General features: G+C 38.0%; 1 pseudogene; it reads right to left on the bottom strand.

The window, feature by feature from the left end:
• Positions 1-20,813: 20,813 nt before the first annotated feature.
• On the bottom strand, positions 20,814-20,910 carry LOC123324209 (annotated as a pseudogene).
• Between the last annotated feature and the right edge of the window lie 905 nt (positions 20,911-21,815).

Raw genomic sequence — 21,815 nt, 5'->3', positions numbered from 1 at the left:
CCTCTAGAACCCTGTTTGTTTTTCAGAGTCCATCGTCTCTCATGGTTCGTCTACCCCTCCGATTTCCCCCGCTTCATTCTTCCCCTCCTGCTACCTTCTTCTTCTTCTTTTTTTTTTTTTTTTCTTAACATATATTGCGTTATTTGTTTCAGAGGTACAGATCTGAGATTCAACAGTCTTGCAAAATTCACAGCGCTTACCAGAGCACATACCCTCCCCAGTGTCTATCACCCAGTCACCCCATCCTTCCCACCCCACCGCCCACTCCAGCAACCCTCAGTTTGTTTCCTGAGATTAAGAATTCCTCATATCAGTGAGATCATATGATACTTGTCTTTCTCTGATTGACTTATTTCACTCAACATAATACCCTCCAGTTCCATCCACGTCGTTGCAAATGGCAAGATCTCGTTCCTTTTGATGGCTGCATAATATTCCATTGTATATATATACCAGATCTTCTTTATCCATTCATCTGTTGATGGACATCTTGGCTCTTTCCACAGTTTGGCTATTGTGGACATTGCTGCTATAAACATCGGGGTGCACGTACCCCTTCGGATCCCTACTTTTGTATCTTTGGGGTAAATACCCAGTAGTGCAATTGCTGGATCATAGGGTAGCTCTATTTTCAACTTTTTGAGGAACCTCCATACAGTTTTCCAGAGTGGCTGCACCAGCTTGCATTCCCACCAACAGTGTAGGAGGGTTCCCCTTTCTCCGCATCCCCGCCAACATCTGTCATTTCCTGACTTGTTAATTTTAGCCATTCTGACAGGTGTGAGGTGGTATCTCATTGAGGTTTTGATTTGGATTTCCCTGATGCCGAGCGATACTGAGCACTTTTTCATGTGTCTGTTGGCCATTTGGATGTCTTCTTTGGAAAAATGTCTTTTCATGTCTTCTGCCCATTTCTTGATTGGATTCTTTGTTCTTTGGGTGTTGAGTTTGATGAGTTCTTTATAGATTTTGGATACTAGCCCTTTATCTGATATGTCATTTGCAAATATCTTCTCCCATTCTGTTGGTTGTCTTTTGGTTTTGTTGACTGTTTCCTTTGCTTTGCAAAAGCTTTTTATCTTGATGAAGTCCCAATAGTTCATTTTTGCCCTTGCCTCCCTTGCCTTTGGCGATGTTTCTAGGAAGAAGTTGCTTCGGCTGAGGTCAAAGAGGTTGCTGCCTGTGTTCTCCTTTAGGATTTTGATGGACTCCTGTCTCACATTGAGGTCTTTCAACCATTTGGAGTCTATTTTTGTGTGTGGTGTAAGGAAATGGTCCAGTTTCATTCTTCTGCATGTGGCTATCCAATTTTCCCAACACCATTTGTTGAAGAGACTGTCTTTGTTCCATTGGACATTCTTTCCTGCTTTGTCAAAGATGAGTTGACCATAGAGTTGAGGGTCCATTTCTGGGCTCTCTATTCTGTTCCATTGATCTATGTGTCTGTTTTTGTGCCAGTACCATGCTGTCTTGATGATGACAGCTTTGTAATAGAGCTGGAAGTCCGGAATTGTGATGCCGCCGGCTTTGCTTTTCTTTTTCAACATTCCTCTGGCTATGCGGGGTCTTTTCTGGTTCCATACAAATTTTAGGATTATTTGTTCCATTTCTTTGAAAAAAGTGGATGGTATTTTGATGGGGATTGCATTGAATGTGTAGATTGCTCTAGGTAGCATTGACATCTTCACAATATTTGTTCTTCCAATCCATGAGCATGGAATGTTTTTCCATTTCTTTGTGTCTTCCTCAATTTCTTTCATGAGTATTTTATAGTTTTCTGAGTACAGATCCTTTGTCTCTTTGGTTAGATTTATTCCTAGGTATCTTATGGTTTTGGGTGCAATTGTAAATGGGATCGACTCCTTAATTTCTCTTTCTTCTGTCTTGTTGTTGGTGTATAGGAATGCCACTGACTTCTGTGCATTGATTTTATATCCTGCCACTTGACTGAATTCCTGTATGAGTTCTAGCAGTTTTGGGGTGGAGTCTTTTGGGTTTTCCACATAAAGTATCATATCATCTGCAAAGAGTGAGAGTTTGACTTCTTCCTTGCCAATTTGGATGCCTTTGATTTCTTTTTGTTGTCTGATTGCTGTGGCTAGGACTTCCAATACTATGTTGAATAGCAGTGGTGATAGTGGACATCCCTGCCGCGTTCCTGACCTTAGGGGGAAAGCTCTCAGTTTTTCCCCATTGAGAATGATATTCGCTGTAGGTTTTTCATAGATGGCTTTTATGATATTGAGGTATGTACCCTCTATGCCTATACTCTGAAGAGTTTTGATCAAGAAAGGATGCTGTACTTTGTCAAATGCTTTTTCTGCATCTATTGAGAGGATCATATGATTCTTGTTCTTTCTTTTGTTAATGTATTGTATCACATTGATTGATTTGCGGATGTTGAACCAACCTTGCAGCCCAGGGATAAATCCCACTTGGTCATGGTGAATAATCCTTTTAATGTACTGTTGGATCCTATTGGCTAGTATTTTGGTGAGAATTTTTGCATCCATGTTCATCAGGGATATTGGTCTGTAATTCTCCTTTTTGATGGGGTCTTTGTCTGGTTTTGGGATCAAGGTAATGCTGGCCTCATAAAATGAGTTTGGAAGTTTTCCTTCCATTTCTATTTTTTGGAACAGTTTCAGAAGAATAGGTATTAATTCTTCTTGAAATGTTTGGTAGAATTCCCCTGGGAAGCCATCTGGCCCTGGGCTTTTGTTTTTTGGGAGATTTTTGATGACTGCTTCAATTTCCTTAGTGGTTATAGGTCTGTTCAGGTTTTCTATTTCATCCTGGTTCAGTTTTGGTAGTTGATACATCTCTAGGAATGCATCCATGTCTTCCAGGTTTTCTAATTTGCTGGCAAATAGTTGCTCATAATATGTTCTTATATTGTTTGTATTTCTTTGGTGTTGGTTGTGATCACTCCTCTTTCGTTCATGATTTTGTTGATTTGGGTCATTTCTCTTCTCTTTTTGATAAGTCTGGCCAGGGGTTTATCAATCTTGTTAATTCTTTCAAAGAACCAGCTCCTAGTTTCGTTGATCTGTTCTACTGTTCTTTTAGTTTCTATTTCATTGATTTCTGCTCTGATCTTTATTATTTCTCTTCTCCTGCTGGGTTTAGGCTTTATTTGCTGTTCTTTCTCCAGCTCCTTTAGGTGGAGGGTTAGGATGTGTACTTGAGACCTTTCTTGTTTCTTGAGAAAGGCTTGTATTGCTATATACTTTCCTCTTAGGACTGCCTTTGCTGCATCCCAAAGATTTTGAATAGTTGTGTTTTCATTTTCATTGGTTTCCATGTATTTTTTTAATTCTTCTTTATTTCCTGGTTGACCCATTCATTCTTCAGTAGGATGCTCTTTAGCCTCCATGTATTTGAGTTCTTTCTGACTTTCCTCTTGTGATTGAGTTCTAGTTTCAAAGCATTGTGGTCTGAAAATAGGCAGGGAATGATCCCAGTCTTTTGGTACCGGTTGAGATCTGATTTATGACCTAGGATGTGATCGATTCTGGAGAATGTTCCATGGGCACTAGAGAAGAATGTGTATTCCGTTGCTTTGGGATGGAATGTTCTGAATATGTCTGTGAAGTCCATTTGGTCCAGTGTGTCATTTAAAGTCTTTATTTCCTTGTTGATCTTTTGCTTAGACGATCTGTCCATTTCAATGAGGGGGGTGTTAAAGTCCCCCACTATTATTGTATTGTTGTCGATGTGTTTCTTTGCTTTTGTTATTAATTGCCTTATATAATTGGCTGCTCCCATGTTAGGGGCATAGATATTTACAATTGTTAGGTCTTCTTGTTGGATAGACCCTTTAAGTAGGATATAATGTCCTTCCTCATCTCTTATTACAGTCTTTGGTTTAAAATCTAATTTGTCTGATATAAGGATTGCCACCCCAGCTTTCTTTTGGTGTCCATTAGCATGGTAAATGGTTTTCCACCCCCTCACTTTCAATCTGGGGGTGTCTTTGGGTCTAAAATGAGTCTCTTGCAGACAGCATATCGATGGGTCTTGTTTTTTAATCCAGTCTGATAGCCTGTGTCTTTTGATTGGGGCATTGAGCCCATTTACATTCAGGGTAACTATTGAAAGATAGGAATTTAGTGCCATTGTATTGCCTGTAAGGTGACTGTTACCGTATATTGTCTGTGTTCCTTTCTGGGCTATGTTGCTTTTGGGGTCTCTCTTTGCTTAGAGGACTCCTTTCAAGATTTCCTGTAGGGCTGGTTTTGTGTTTGCAAATTCCTTTAGTTTTTGTTTGTCCTGGAAGCTTTTTATCTCTCCTTCAATTTTCAATGACAGCCTAGCTGGATAGAGTATTCTTGGCTGCATATTTTTCTCATTTAGTGCTCTGAATATATCCTGCCAGTCCTTTCTGGCCTGCCAGGTCTCTGTGGATAGGTCTGTTGCCAATCTAATGTTTCTACCCTTGTAGGTTACATATCTCTTCTCCCGAGCTGCTTTCAGGATTTTCTCTTTGTCTATGAGACTCGTAAGTTTTACTATTAGATGTCGGGGTGTTGACCTATTTTTATTGATTTTGAGAGGGGTTCTCTGTGCTTCCTGGATTTTCATGCCTGTTTCCTTCCCCAAATTAGGGAAGTTCTCTGCTATAATTTGCTCCATTATACCTTCTGCCCCTCTCTCTGTTTCTTCTTCTTCTGGGATCCCAATTATTCTAATGTTGTTTCATCTTATGGTATCGCTTATCTCTCGAATTCTGCCCTCGTGATCCAGTAGTTGTTTATCTCTCTTTTTCTCAGCTTCTTTATTTTCCATCATTTGGTCTTCTATATTACTGATTCTCTCTTCTGCCTCATTTATCCTAGCAGTTAGTGCCCCCATTTTTTATTGCACCTCATTAATAGCCTTTTTGATTGTACTTGGTTAGATTTTAGTTCTTTTACTTCTCCAGAAAGGGTTTCTCTAATAACTTCCATATTTTTTTCAAGCCCAGCTAGTATCTTTAAAGTGATGATTCTGAACTCTAGATCTGACATTGTACTAATGTCCGTATTGAGTAGGTCCCTGGCAGTCGGTACTACCTCTTGTTCTTTTTGTTGAGGTGATTTTTTCCGTCTTGTCATTTTGTGCAGAGGAGAATAGATTAATGAGAGAACAAAATGCTAGCAGAGTAACAACGTCCCCAGAAAATATACTCTAAACAAATCAGAAAAAACCTGAAGCAGTGGGAAAAGAAAGGGAAAGAGAGAAAAAAGAAAAAGAAAAAAAAGAAAAAGATAAAGATAAAAACAAAAACAAACAAAACAAAACAACAACAAAAAAACCAGAATGTGATCAAATATGATCAGTGCCACACACTAGATTTGGGGTGTATTTTGGTCTTTTAGAAGAAAGTGCCTCCCAAAATTTTAAAGAAAGAAAAACTTATATATGTACAAAAATAAGGGTTGATATGATGAAGGGATGGAATATGACTGTAAAGATGGAAATTATAAAAAATTTTATAAAAGGAATTGATAAGAAGTTGTTTGAAAAAAGAAAGAAGAGGATTTAAAAAAAGAAAAAAAAAAGGGAGAGGATGTGATCAGGCAGGGGAACAGAAAACACCATATACTAGAGATTTAGGGTATATTTTGATCTGTTAGAAGAAACTATCTCAAAATTTTAAAGAGAGAACAACTTATATATATAAGCCAAAAATATGGGTAACTACTATGAAGGGATAGAATATGACTCTAAAAATGAAAAATAAAAATGTTTTTTTTTTTAAAAAAAAAGGGATTGATAAGATGTTGGTTGAAAAAGGGAAAAAGAAAAATTCAAAAAGAATAAAAAAAGAAAAAAAGACAGTTAAAAAAAAATTAACTTTGAAAGACTACAGAATCATGGTAAAAAAGCCATGAATTCTATGTGCAGTAGTCCCCTAGAGCTGGAGTTCTGCCGTTCTCATTGATGGGTAAACTTGGTCTTGGCTGGCTGTTCTCGCTGATCTTCTGGGGAGGGGCCTGTTGCCGTGGTTTCCAAATGTCTTTGCCGGAGGCAGAATTGCCCCGCCCTTGCCCCCTCCCAGCTAAGTAATCTGCTGGGGTTTGCTCTCCGGGGCTTTTGTTCCCTGCGAGCTTTCCGTACAGCTTTGGAGGCGGAGAGTGAAAATGGCGGCCTCCCAATCTCCGCCCCGGAGGAGCCGAGAACTCGGGGTCCCGCTTCTCAGTGAGCCCCCAGAGAAAAGCCGTCAGTCACTCCCGTCTCCCCGGTCTCCAGCCGCACTCCGTGCTCACCCGGCCTGTGACCGCGCGTTTCTATCTCTGGCACCCGACCCCGGGTGGAGTCTCCAAACCCAGCAGATCCCTGCGGTGCACTCCCGCGCGGCTCCTCCCGGGGGAGGAAGGTGAGTGTCCCCGGATCTGCCGCTTGTTGGGTCCCTGCTGGAGGAGCAGGGGCCCGACTGTGCCGCGGATCACGGTTTATGGCAACCCCGAGCTGAGAGCCCGCGCCTGGGCTCCGCCTCTGCAGCCGGCCTCCCTGCTCCGATACCTGGGAGCTCTGCCACACTCAGGCACCCCCAGTCTTTCTGTGACCCGTGGGTCCTGAGACCACACTGTCCCGGAGGGTTCCACCCCCCGCTTAGCCACCAGAGTGACGTCCCTCGGCGGAGCAGACTTAAAAGTTCCGATTTTGTGCTCCGCGGCTCTATCACTTGCCAGAAGCGGCCGCCGGAGGCCCCTCCCCCGCCGTCTATCCTCCCGAATATCGCCTCGGATTCACTTCTCCGCACGTCCTACCTTCCAGAAAGTGGTCGCTTTTCTGATGAGAGAGTTGTTGCTCTTCTTTTCTTCGATCTCCTGTTGAGTTTGTAGGTGTTCAGAATGGTTTGATCCCTATCCAGCTGAATTCCTGAGAGGAGACGAAATCCAGGTCTCCTAGTCCTCCGCCATCTTGCTCCCTATTCAATAAATTCAGTTTTGAAAAGTACACTCCCATACTTGCTATATGATAAATGAGTCCAATAATATCACATTATAAATGGAACTTGATGATTTCAATATAATATACTTCATAAGTGGTATTTTATTGGGTTAAACTTCCCATGGAATAGCATATAATTTTCTCCACAATATACTAACGGTTCACTTGGTCACTGAAGTTTTTAAATTTATTTTCTTTTATCTACACTCTCTGCCGATTTTAGGTGCTTAAAGAATAACTGGATTTCAATTCAAGTTTATATGCTCTCATTAAAATAATAATCCTTGATTTTTAAAAAATTCATTTAAAAATATATTTTATCTTGTTCTCATTTCCTTTTCCCTCTCTAAATGTGACAATATTAAAAGTAGTACTGCAGCTGTTTTGACAAGCTACTTAACCATTGAGACACAAGAAGGGAACAGCAACATCCAGTGAATGTTTTTTTTTTTAAGTTCCATAAATTGCCCCTTTGTTTCTATGATATGTCGATAGACTGCAGATACTGTGTGTTTCTCTATATCATTCTCCTACAGCAGGATGAAACTGCCAGGACCCCTTCTAGAAGGTCATCATTTATGGAATAACCACAAATGCGATCAATCAAGTCATTCCAATGGAGCAATAGCCAGTATGACCTCAACAGACTTCGGCTTTTGGAGCCAGATCGCTTTAGTGACAGACATAACCCTGGTGGGTCGGCAGCATCCTTCACTGCTCACTCTGCCATCTGCCGCTGTGGAAACTTCATCATTAAAGGCAGAGTTGTGCTGGACAAATTTGCAAATGGTTTTGAGAGCATTATTATTGCACAGAATGTTACCATCTGTAAGTAGGCAAATCTGAATTAAACAATGTATGTCTACCTAACTTTCTTTCTCTGTGTATATCTTGATAGAAAATGTGCATGCATTAATCTCAAAATTGGAACATTTCAAAAAGGAACATTTCCTTTGTATGATGGAATTAGAGCCTTGCAAAGGACCTTGAGAGCTTAACTTCTGACTTTTAAATACATCTGCATTTAAACTATGACAGATCAAAGAATATCTATGTTATTTTGCCTGTCCTTCTTCACAAAGTATTTTTAATTGTCTGATTTAACTCACATTTTCTATTGCATTATCATATTATTATCAAATATTCCCATTTCCATATATATGTATGTATGCTTTTTAAAAAAATATTTCAACTGTATTTTTGAGATAGCACCAGCTACCCTCTTGCAACTTTCAATGCCATGAAATAAATTATAGAGATTATAAAGACAAATTAATGAAAACCTTTAAACCAGAATTTTCAATTCATAAGCCAGGACTGTTTTATACATATGATATGTATGAGATATATATTATGTATGTATATATTTATATATATTCATATTCTTTAGGTCCTACTACATAGGATTAAGATTAATATAATTGTTATTGTATAAGTATAATAATATAGTATTTTATATTATGTTGTTATATTATTATTATTATATTTTTATAATTGTCAGTGTACAGACGAGGTAACCAAGGGCAACTTGCTGCTCAGGACCACACAGTTTGTAAGCTATAGATTAGAGATTTTTAACTCAGCCTATCTGGGTCTAGAATCTGTTATCACCTGATCAGAGTCTGGATCTCTAGAGTTTAAAAAGATGTTCGTAGATGCTCTGTGGTAATGATGGAAGTAGAAGAAGGTGTTCTATGGACACAAAAAGTAAAGAATGGCATTATAGAATTTTCTGTACCAAGTGTTAGTGCTCAAATGTACTGCCCAAATACACTCACTTTTCACTGTTGAATTTTAAAGACAGAAGGAAAATATCAAAGAGACACAAAGTACCTAATTTATTATAAATATAAGGTTAAGTTCCTAGTACTTGCCCAAGATGTTTGCTTTGGAGAAAGACCTCAGTCTTTTACTCCATCATGGATTGTTCTGGGATTGTTATCCTGGTCATCTACTCTGGACAGTCAGATGCTGTATCTACCTAGTCTCAAACAGAAGAACCTGAACAGAGAGGTAGGAGGTTAACCTGGCCTGCATGAATGGAGGCAAGGCACTGGCAAATCATGTGTGGAGCACAAGATCCTATCTTTAAGTCACAATAAACCTTCCCATTTAAAAACCTGGCCTAATGCTTTTCTCATTGTCTGACAAATCACAATTCCCTCTCTTCTGTGTGGAAAAGCTAATAAAAATAAAGCATGGAGAGAGGGCAGAGGCTTAGATGGATATTTTGTCATGTGAGGAATAATGGAAAACCATGAACAGATATTCAAAAAACTACCTCTTCAATTCTCACTATGGTACATCTTTGATATTAGAAAACATCTTCGCGGGGCACCTGGGTGGCTCAGTTGTTAAGCGTCTGCCTTTGGCTCAGGTCATGATCCCAGCATCCTGGGATCGAGCCCCACATCAGGCTCTCTGCTCCGCGGGATGCCTGCTTCTGCCTCTCCCACTCCCCCTGCTTGTGTTCCCTCTCTCGCTGTGTCTCTCTCTGTCAAATAAATAAAATCTTAAAAAAAAAAAAAGAAAACATCTTCGCAAATTAAATGTTTGGATATGTCCTGTAGTAAAGGTAGATTAATAGAACTAGTGTATGAATAACAGTAAAATTATATTAAAAATAGTAAAACACTGTCTACTCCAAATTATCTGTGTCATTAAAGCCTTCTGCTCATCAAAGACATTTCAAAATAGGGTATGGAAACATTTTGACAATGGGGGGGGGAGGGATGAGTAACAATAATCTTTTTTTCATTGATCTTATAACAAAACCAAATAGCTTTGCTTAAAAATTTATGTTCGGGGGAAGATGCAGAGTGGGAGCACCCTAGGTATACCTGGTCCCACAAATACAATTACATGAAACTCACATCAGTGTAAATAACCCAGAGAATGACCTGAAGACAGGCAGAACAAGCTCCACAGCTAAATGTAGAAAAGAGGCCACACTGAAGAGTGTAGGAAGGGCCAAGAGACAGGAAGTAAGCAGACTCATGGGACTGTCCATCTGTCCATGGGAGGGAGGGACTCTGTGGACACAAAGAGGGGAGTGAAACAGACTCCCAAAATGGAGAGCCTGCCCTACAAAGAAGACAAATCACTATAACATTTGGCTTTAAAAACCAGAGGGGCAGAATTCCATGAGTTCTTACAACCCATGAGACTTAAACCCTGGAATTTTTAAAAATCAGTAGGCTTGGCTCTGGGAGAGTCAGGAGGACCAGAGGAAACTGATTGCCCACCTTCAAAGAGACAGCACAACTAGCAACCCACAGAGATACAGCATAGAAGCAGCAGTTTGAAAGGTGCTAGCTCATACAGGAGGGAGAGTTATTTGCTAATCTCAAATCAGGTCCCAGAGGGACAGAAATTATTGGGGAACTCCTCCAGGAACAAAGAAACTGACAGGCACCATTTCCTTCCCCACCGCACAGTGTAAACACAGGGCCACCCAAGGGACATGTTATCTAACTTGCTAGCAATGTCCCCCATCCCCCCTGCACTGTGCTCCCACCAATCTACTCCTCTGGATAGCCCACTGCAGCTCTGGCACTGAAGGGCCCCTTGCACAGAGACCCCAGGGCACATAAAGCTTGCTAGCACCACTGCACACCCCCCCCCCACTGCCCCCCAGTGCTGTGCTTCAGTGGATCTGCCCTCTGCAATACTCTCTGGGAGCTCATGCAGGGCTGTGCCACAGGCCTGGAAGTGTGTAAGCAACCCTTACAGTGGCCAGTGCCACTCCAAAGTGACTTCTGCTTCAGAGAGAAGGAAAGATAACCACACACACCAGTCAGATGTGGGTCCCAGAAGTGGGCTGGAGGCAGACAAGTGGTCTGACTGCAGACCCCACACACCGAAGAAAGCTTCTCAGGGGAAAATAGAAAGAAAATGCATGGCAGTGTGGTGCTACTACATCTCTGGCAACCACCTGGTCCGACCAAACTCAAGCCCAAGGAGTCACCAGACTGGCCCATTAACACCACAGGAACCAATCACTACCCACAACAGGCAAAGAACCATTGCAGATGACTGAACTGAAGGAAAAATTGGCTCAGCCACAACAGAAGGGCACATGCAACACACATAGGAGACACCCCTGAAGCACCAGGTTCTGATGAACAGGGGATGCTACATAGCAGGGCACTAAAGGACCTCTTCTTCATAAGGCCACTACTTTCCAGTGCAGTAGACATGGCTGTCTTTCTTAACACAAAGAAACAGACACAGAAAGTTAGACAAAATGAGGAAACAGAGGAAAGTGTCCCAAATGAAAGAACAGGACAAAGCCATAGCAAGAGACCTAAGGAAAACAGATATAATTAATATCCTTGACAGAAATTTTAAAGTAATGATCATAAAGATACTCTCTGGACTTGAGAAAAAAGTGATGGAAATTAGTAAGACCTTAACAATGAGATATAAAAGAACCAATCAGAGATTAAGAACACAATAAATGAAATTAAAAATACACTAGATGGCATAAATAGTAGACTAGAAAAAGCAGAAGAATGAATCAGTCACCTAGAGGACAGAGTAATGGACAGTAATCAAGCTGAGCAAGTGAGAGAAAAAATATTATGCAAAAGACTGGACTTATAGAAATCAGTGACACCATCAAGCATCATAACATTCACACTATAGGCATCCCAGAAGGAGAAGAGAAAGAAAAGGGGGCAGAAAATTTATTTGAATAAATAGTAGCCAAAAACTTCCTGAATCTGGGGAAAGAAACAGAAATCCAGAACCAGGAGACACAGAGATTCCCCAAGAAAATGAACCCAAGGAGGACCACATGAAGACACACGGTAATTAGAATGGCAAAAAGTAATGATAAAGACAGAATTTTAAAAGCAGTAAGAGAAAAGAAAGCAGTTACATATAAAGGAAATCCCATAATGCTATCAGGTGATTTTTCAGCAGAAATCTTGTAGGCCAGAAGAGAGTGACATGATATAGTCAAAGTGCTGAAAGGAAAAAATGCAGCCAAGAATACTCTATCCAGCAAGGTTATCATTCAGAATAGAAGGAGACATAAAGAGTTTCTCAGACAAACAAAAATTAAAGGGATTTATGACCAATAAACCAGCCCTACAAGAAATGTTAAAAGGGACTCTGAGTGGAAAAATCATGAACAAGAGTAAAGAAAGTAAGAAGCAGAAAGGCAGTAAAAATAAGTATATCTGTAAAAAGGAATCCAAGTATATCACTAAAGAAAGACAACTAACAGTGAAAGAAGGGAACAAATAAAAATGACCATAAAATGAATAACAAAATGTCAATAAATGCATACCTACCAATAATTACTTTGAATGTAAACTGACTAAATACTCCAATCAAAAGACATAGGGTGACAGAATGGATAAAAAAGCAAGATTCATCTATATACTGCCTACAATAGACCTCATTTCAGACCTAAAGACACATGCAGATTGAAAGTGAAGAAATGGAGGAGTATTTATCATGCAAAATGGATGTCAAAAGTAAGTCAGGGTAGCAATACTTATACTGGACAAAACAGACTTTAAAACAAAGATTATAATGAGAGACAAAGAAGGACACTATATAATCATTGAGGGGACAATTCAACAAGAAGTATAACAATTGTAAATATGCACCCAACATGGGAGCTCCCAAATATTTAAAGCAGTTAATAACAAGCATAAAGAAAGTATTCAGTAGTAATACAATAGTAGTAGGGGACTTTAATACCCCACTTACATCAATGGATAGATCATCCAAATAGTGGCTTCAAATGACACATTGGACTAGATGGATTTAACAGATATATTCAGAACATTTCATCCTAAAAAGGTAGAATACACATTCTTTTCTAATGCACAAGAAACATTCTCCAGAATAGATTATGTTTTAGACCACAAAACACATATCAACAAATTCAAAAAGATCAAAATCATTCCATGCATCTTTTCTGACCACAACACTATAAAACTAGAAATCAATCACCAGAAAAAAACCTGGAAAGAACACAAATATAAGGAGGCCAAATCACATGCTGCTAAACAATGAATGGGTCAACGAAGAAATCAAAGAGGAAATAAAAAAATACATGGAAACAAATGAATAAGAAACACAATGGTCCAAAATCTTTGGGAGACAGCAAAAGCTCTTCTAAGAGGGAAGTTTATAGCAATACAGGCCTACCTCAAGAAGCAAGAAAAATCTCAAATAAACAACCTAACCCTACACCTAACAGAGCTAGAAAAAGAAGAACAAACAAGACCCAAAACCAATAGAAGGAAGGAAATAATAAAGATTAGAGCATAAATAAATGAAATAGAAACTAAAAAAACTGGGCACCTGGGTGGCTCAGTCGTTAAGCATCTGCCTCCGGCTCAGGTCATGATCCCAGGGTCCTGGGATCAAGTCCCACATCAGGCTCCCTGCTCAGCGGGAAGCCTGCTTCTCCCTCTCCCACTCCCCCTGCTTGTGTTCCTGTTCTCACTGTCTCTCTCTGTCATATAAATAAATAAAATCTTTTAAAAAAAAAGAAACTAAAAAAACTAATAGAATAGATCAATGAAACCAGGAGCTGATTCTTTGAAAAGATCAACAAAATTGATAAACCTTTAGCCAGAGTCATAAAAAAAAAAAAGAGAGGACTCAAATAAACAAAATCAAAAATGAAAGAGGAGAAATAACAACCGACAATACAGAAATACAAAGGATTATGAGAATATTATGAAAAATTATACACCAACAAATTGGACAACCTAGAAGAAATGGATAAATTCCTAAAACATACAACCTTCCAAAATTAAGTCAGGAAGAAATAGAAAATTTGAACAGACTGATTACCAGCAGCGAAATTGAATCAGTAATCATAAAACTCCCAACAAACAAAAAAGCCCAGGACCAGATGGCTTCCCAGATGAATTCTCTGAAACATTTAAAGAAGAGCTACTACTGGCACACCTGGGTGGCTCAGTTGGTTGAGCATCTGACTCTTGATTTCAGCTCAGGTCATGATTTCAGGGTCCCCGAGCTGGGCTCTGAGCTCAGTGCAGAGTCTGCTTGGGATTCTTTCCCTCCCTCTCCCTCTGTCCTTTATCTCACTCACGTTCTCTCTAAATAAATAAATAAACAAACAAACAAATAAATAAATAAAATCTTCTTCAAATTTTTTAAAAATAAAGAAGAGTTAATGCCTATTCTTCTCAAACTATTCCAAAAAAATAGAAGGAAAACTTTCAAATTCATTCTACAAGGCCTGCATTACCTGATACCAAAACCGGATAAAGATACTACAAAACGAACAAACAAAAAAACCAAAAACTACAGGCCAATACCTTTGATGAACATAGATGAAAAAATCCTCAACAAAATATTACCAAACTGAATCCAACAATACATTAAAAAAATCATTCACCACAATCAAGTGGGATTTATTCCCTGGATGCGAGGGTTATTCAATATTCACAAATCAATCAATGTGATATATCACATTAATAAAAGAAAGGATAAAAACCATACAATCATTTCAGTAGATGCAGAAAAAATATTTGACAAAGTACAACATCCATACATGACAAAAATCCTCGACAAAGTAGGTTAGAGAGAACATACCTCAACATACTAAAGGTCATATATGAAAAACTCACAGTTGACCTCATACTCAATGGTGAAAACCTGAGTTTTCCCCTTAAGCTTGGGAATAAGGCAATGATAGTCACTCTCACCACTTTTATTCAACAAAGTACTGGAAGTCCTAGCCACAGCAATCAGACAAAAAAAAAAAAAAAAAAGGAAAGAAGTGGAACTTTCATTATTTGTAGATAGCCTGATACTCTACACAGAAAACCCTAAAGACTCCACCAAAATACTATTAGAACTGAAAAATTAATTCATAGTTTTGCAGGATACAAAACCAATTTACAGAAATCCATGGCATTTCTATACACTAATAATGAAGCAACAGAAAGAGAAATTAAGAAAGCAAACCCAGTTATAATTGCACCAAAAACAATAAAATACTTAGAAATAAACTTAACCAAGGAGTTGAAAAACCTTTACTCTAAAACTATCAAACATTGATAAAAGAAATTGAAGATGGCACAAACAAACTGAAAGATAATCCATATTCATGGATTGGGAGAACAAATATTGCCAAAATGTCCATACTACCCAAAGCAATCTACAGATTTAATTCAATCCTTATCAAAATACCAATAGCATTTTTCACAGAACTAGAACAAACAATCCTAAAATTTGTATAGCATCACACAGACCCCAAATAGCCAAAACAATCTTGAAAAAGAAAAACAAAGCTGGAGGTATCACAATTCCAGATCTCAAGTTACACGACAAAGCTGTAGTAACCAAAACAATATGGTACTGGCACAAAAACAGACACACAGAAAAATGGAACGGGACAGAAAGGCCCAGAAAAAAACCCCACAATTTTAAGGTCAATTAATCTTCGACAGAAGAGGCAGGAATATGTGATGGGGAAAAAGACAGTCTCTTCAACAAATGGTGTTGGGAAACTGGACAGCTACATGCAAAAGAATGAAATGGGACCACTTTCTTAACCACTCACCAAATTAACTCAAAATGAATTAAAAACCTAATTGTGAGACCTGAAACCATAAAAATTCTAGAAGAGAGCACAGGCAATAATTTCTCTAACGTTGGCTGTAGCAATATTTTTCTAAGCGTGTTTCCTGAGGCAAGGGAAATAAAAGCAAAAATAAACTATTGGGACTATATCAAAATAAAAAGCTTCTACACAACAAAGGAAACAATCAACCAAACTAAAAAACAGCCTACTAAATGGGAGAAGATATTTGTAAATGACATATCTGATGAAAGGTTAGTATCAAAAACATATAAAGAACTTAAATGACGCAATGCCCCCAAAATAATCCAATTAAATATGGGCAAGAAGACAAATAAAATCTTAAAAAAAAAAAAAAAAAGTGGGAGGGGAGGGCACCTGGGTGGCTCAGTCAGTTAAGCATCTACTTTTGGCTCAGATTGTGATGCCAGAATCCCAGGATCAAGCCTGGCATCAGGAATCCTTGCTCAGAGGGGAGTCTGCTTCTACCCCTCCTCTGGCTCATGCTCTCTCTCTCTCTCAGATACATAAATAAAATCTTTTAAAAAATGGACAGAAGACATGAACAGACATTTCTGCAAAAAAAGACATACAGATGGCCAGCAGACACATGAAAAGATGTTCAACATCACTCATCATCAGAGAAATGCAAATCAAAACCCAATGAGATATCACCTCATGCCTGCCAGAATGGCTAAAATAAAAAACACAAGAAACAACAAGTGTTGGCAAGGATGTGGAGAAAAAGGAACCCTCTTGCACTATTGGTGAGAATGCAAACTGATGCAGCCAGTTTGGAAAACAGTATGGAGGTTTCTCAAAAATTTAAAAATTGAACTAGCCTACAATCAGGTAATTCCACTACTGGGTATTTACCCAAAGAATACAAAAACACTAATTTGAAGAGATACTTAGATCTCTATGTTTATTGCAGCACTATTTACAATAGCCAAATAATGGAAGCAGTCCAAATGTCCATGGTTAGATGAATGGATAAAGAAGAACTGGTATACATATATATATATACAAGCAATATTATCCAGCCATAAAAAGGCATGAAATCTTGCCATTTGCAATGACATGGATGGATCTAGAAGGTATGATGCCAACCAAAATAAGTCAGTCAGAAAAAGACAATTACCATATGATTTCACTTATATGTGGGATTTAAGAAACAAAACAAACAAACAAGGGGCAAAAAGGAGAGAAATAGAGACAAACTGAGAAACAGACTCATAACAATAGAGAACAAACTAGTCCTTGCCAGAGGGGAGGTGAGTGGGGCATGGGTGAAATAGGTGATGGAGATAAAAGAGTATATTTATTATTATGTGCACTGATTGGTGAATAGAATCATTATATTGTACACCTGAAACTAATATAGCACTGTATGTTAACTACACTGGAATTAAAATAAAAAACTTAACAAAAGTAAAAAAATTATGTTTAGAAAATAATTTGATAACATTTCTAAAGAGCTAGAGTTAAGAGACTATGGGGAAGTAATTTTTTTCCTGATTAAAAAAAGATAATCATAGTATTTTGCTCTGCCAGATATGCCCTAATTTTTTCTTCTCTATTCTGCTCAGATTGAAAAAGGCTGAAGTCTATGAGATCCAAGTCTATGTGGGAAGGCTAAACAAGCCCATTGCGGAGACTTTCCGAACAGAGTTGATGAGAGGTACTGAGAGGCCTGCCCTTGGATTGTTCCAGAGAAGATTACTCCTTCTCATTTGCTATGCGAGGTAAAAGAAAGCTGCTGAAGCTTTGGCTGAAAACAACAACAACAAATCTCAGGTCAAATAAATCCACTTAACTGCATGCCATAGATGTTCTTAAGTTATTTATGTTATTTAAATCTGGCAATGGGTGAATGATGTTGAAGTTTATCTTAATCGGCTTGAGATGCTATAACAAAATATCATAGACTGGGTGGCTTAAACAACAGATATTTATTTCTCACAGTTCTGCAAGCTAGGAAGTCTAAAATAAGGTGCTGGCCAATTTGGTTCTGTTGAGATCCCTCTCCTGGCTTGCAGTGGCTGCCTTCTTGCTATGTCCTTATATGGTGGGGAGAAAGTGAGCTCTGGTCTCTTTTCCTCCTGTTATAAGGACACTACCGTCCTGACTTCAAGTGAATCTAATTACCTCCCAATGGCCCCACCTTCTAATGCCATCACACCAGGGATTAGGACTTCAGTATATGAATTTAGGGGGACATCAACATTCAGTCCATAGCAAGGTTTCCAGAGAGATTAAGTGTTCTAATAAGATGACCTGAGAAAAGGAGGAAGTATTTGCAAACATTCCGATTTTAACACTGAAATACTCACTATAGCATTTCTTTAATTACGCTATGAGTTAAATCAGGGTGCCCAAAAATGTACTGGCTCTGGAGAATAAAGAGTAAGGAGCTACAGTACCTCTGGTTTAGTCTTCTTTAAAATTAAGTTGAAAATACTATGCAGACATTGAAAGGAATGAGGAAGTTTTGTATATACTGACCTGAAATGACTGGCTATATTAAGTAAAAAAAAAAAAAAATCAAAATGCAAAACAGTTTTTAAAAGTAAATTGTATTTTGTGTAAGTGGTAGTGAAATATAAATATAGATATGTATTTGTAAAAAGAAATTTTGGAAGGATAAATCAGTGTTATAATTAAATGGTTAATTAAATGAGAAAGAGTATATGATAAAGAAGGCAGTTAACTTCTAGAACAGAACTTCTCTAAATATGTCTTCTTATGTAATTCTCACCTTGGGAACATATATAATTTTCATACTCCAAAAATAAATTACTTCAAAATGGAAAAATATATCTATTCCTAAAACACTGAACCAAACTGAAATGAATGAACCAATTATATGTCAAATTGGCAAGATATATACATGAAGAAAATACTTATTGTAATTGACTTTTATGCCCAGTATTTTGACTCTATATCCTTGGTGAAATATATTCAAAACTGAGCTTCAAAAGACTTACGTTTCATTCATTAATCTAATTTTTAGAAATATTATTGATACCATTAATTTTAGTGTGTGTGTGTGTTAGGATGAAGTGAATAAGAAACTGTATAGGACCCAATTTATGAATTTCCGCAGATAACTTAAAAATAAGATAAATAACATGATTATTTTTTTCTTCCATTCATTTTTTTTAATGAAACTATATAATTTGGCTTAAAGATTTAAATTCAGTTTTAATGTGAAAACATTTAGGGTTCTACCATTGTGGACTCTTCGGCATCTGCCTGCTTGCTCAGGAGAGAGCCCCAGCTGCTGCTACCACGGCCTCCTATCCAAATACTGCCCAGTTGTCTTGGACTCCTGAATGAGGGTTTGGGCTTCATCATGTCTGCCATGGCGGGAGCCACATCAGCTCCAGTGCACAGGCCTGACCTGATCAGACCCAAAGATGCTCTAGCTCCTCCAAGTGCTGTGTACTCAGATGATATGTGGCCTAATAGAGTGTGGGATTTGGTGTCCCTAGGCTTCCTGGATAATTCCAGGCAACACATATGGAAGTGTAGGGCCATTAACAACTCTTGAGACAAACTTTGACCAGTGCGCCAGGAGTTAGGAGGAGCCTGAAAATAAATTCTTCTCACTTCCTTTTCCCCCACTGAGGACTATTCTGAGGCCAGTCATTTATGAAAGCCTGATTGGAAGGTTTCTTACATGACTAGGCTTCTTCCTCTGCCTCAATTCCCTTTTACCCGCATTCGACGTGTCTTGTGTTTGGGTTTGCATCTTCCAATAAATAAACCCTTAATAGGTAATCTCCTTCCGGTTCTGTTTTGTAGACAATCAGAACTAAGAAAGCAATTACATTAATGTGTTAGCACAAAAAAAAATTTTATTTTAAGAGGAGAAAAGAGAGATAGGTATGAAAACAAAGAAATAAACAAAAATCACGTAATTCAATTTGAATTGGAAATACCTGCATGAATTGACAAAAATAACAACCACCACCAGCTCATTTCATGGTTTTGTCTGCTGAAAAGCAATAATAATAGCAATGAGCATATCTATTACCTGAATTATGGTCTATATTTATTTATTTCCATAAAAGCACCAGAAGAATGACTATTTCTAAGTCTAAGCCAAGTTATAGAAGATGAACTAAGATCTGGGGGAGGCCAAAACGCAAGCTATCAAAGAAAATGAATTATCTCAAAAGGCCATAGAAGCCAAAATGAAGAGGATCTCAACAATCAAAGATAGTAAAATTTAAGCATCAAAAAGAACATTGAATACAATTTATTAGGGGAAAAAAATGTTATGTAAAAGTCCATTAAATTCATAGCATAAGAGAGAAAACCAACAAAACTCAATTCATTAACTACCTTATTCAAAAGCAAAAAACTAAAAATAAAAATTTAACCTGCTTTTCCTTTATGAAATGAATTTGAAACTACCTAGTGCTAGCTAGTAAAGGCAAGTTTTTTGGGGCGCCTGGGTGGCTCAGTTTGTTAAGCATCTGCCTTGGGCTCCGGTCATGATCCCAGGGTCCTGGGATCCAGCCCCACATCGGGGAGCCTGCTTCTCCCTCTCCCTCTACCAGCTACTCCGCCTGCTTGTACTCTCTCTCTCTCTCTGTTAAATAAATAAATAAATAAATAAATAATAAAATAAATAATGTTCTTTGAGAAGAATTCTTACTGGTAGATGTTGATGGAATAATAGAATTGGAAAATCATGATTTTGCAACCTCTAATAAAATAATCGATATTTATTTTGAATCTTATCAGGAAGTGAATTTTTACTCACTTCTCTAAGACCTTTTTCTTTAATAATGAAAAAAGGTATAAATAGATTAAAAGAATATTGATTTATAACCTGGAGATTAGAAATGTTTTTTAAGGCAAACTATATTTGTGAGAATATTTGTTTTATAAAGTATTGTTCACTTAAACTTTAAAATATTTTATATATTTATCTGAGAGAGAGATTCGGGGTGGGGGGGGGAGCAGAGGGAGAGGAACAAGCAGACTCCTCGCTGAGTGCAGAGTCTGACACAGGGCTGGATCTCGAGACCCTGAGATCATGACCTGAGCCGAAATCAAGAGTTGGGTGCTCAACTGACTGAGCCACACAGGTTTTCAAAGTGTTTTTCTTAGCAGTTTGATTTTATTCACCAGATTCATGACAATTTAGCCACTGAGTATGACCTCACTGATCAAGCTCTCAATAGAGTAGTATAAAAGAGAAATGTAGAATCTTTTAGCATGTGGAACATTGCTACAATACTTTCTTCTCACAAAATAATAATAATAACAGTTATTATTATTATTATTTTAATGCTTCATGAATTTGCATGTTATTCTTGTGCAGGGGCTAATAGTCTCTGTATTGTTCCAACTTTAGGTACTGCCAAAGCAAGCACAGAAAACATTATTTTAAAAATAAATAGTGGTTCTCGTAGATTAAAATAAGATTTAGATTAGAAACAATAGATCAGATCAGTGTTTAATGTTTCAGAAGTAACTGGAAGTGATCTGAATGATCTATTGCAAATAAGAGATCAGGTAGGTAATATTTTAATGACTTGAACTCAGCAGCAGAGAGTGAGCATAATTATTTGAATTTGAGAGGTGTTTCAGAAATGGAGGTGGAGGCTGGAAAAGAGGAAATGTTAAACAGAAAGTCAAAATAGAATCCCAAGTGAATAGCTGTGGTGAATGCTTAACTAGCTTTTCATAAAAGTCGAGATACAGATTACATGGTGTTGAGCGGTGACTAAGAGATGAGGAAAAGTGTTTTGAAAGCTCCATAACAGGATATAATAGCATGACATTTAAGACATTTAAAAGTCTAAACTGTCTTCCCATTGTCATCGCCCTTTGCTCTCCAATAACCTTCTCTCTGACCCCCAGTGCACCCTCCCAGGGATCTAGTAAGTCAGTAATAGAAACACATGCGGCAGTTTCCCACCTTGTGTTTTTATTTATACCATTTTTCTCCTGTGTGATATAACCCTTCTCTCACACCTCTGCTGCCTGCTGAAATCACTCTGGTTCTACAAGGCTCAACTCAAGTGTTGTGTACTTCACCTCCCAGACAAGATCAATTACTTCTTTTTTTATGTCTCCATAAAATTTAGTTCATAATTTGATTATAACCCTCATAACATAATTATTTCAATTGCAGGTTTCATTCTGTTCCCTTAGAATATAAGTGTTCACAGGCTTAACTTGCTTTGTTACACAAATGAGAGTCTCCTTATGTAAACTGCTATGTGTTATTTAACATTAATTAAGACATATTTACCTACTCTTGTCATTCACTGTG

Source organism: Neomonachus schauinslandi, chromosome 2 (assembly GCF_002201575.2).
Source record: "Neomonachus schauinslandi chromosome 2, ASM220157v2, whole genome shotgun sequence".
Classification (NCBI taxonomy): domain Eukaryota; kingdom Metazoa; phylum Chordata; class Mammalia; order Carnivora; family Phocidae; genus Neomonachus; species Neomonachus schauinslandi.
Note: the sequence above shows the minus strand (reverse complement) of the source record. Positions and strands in the feature narration are given on the sequence as shown.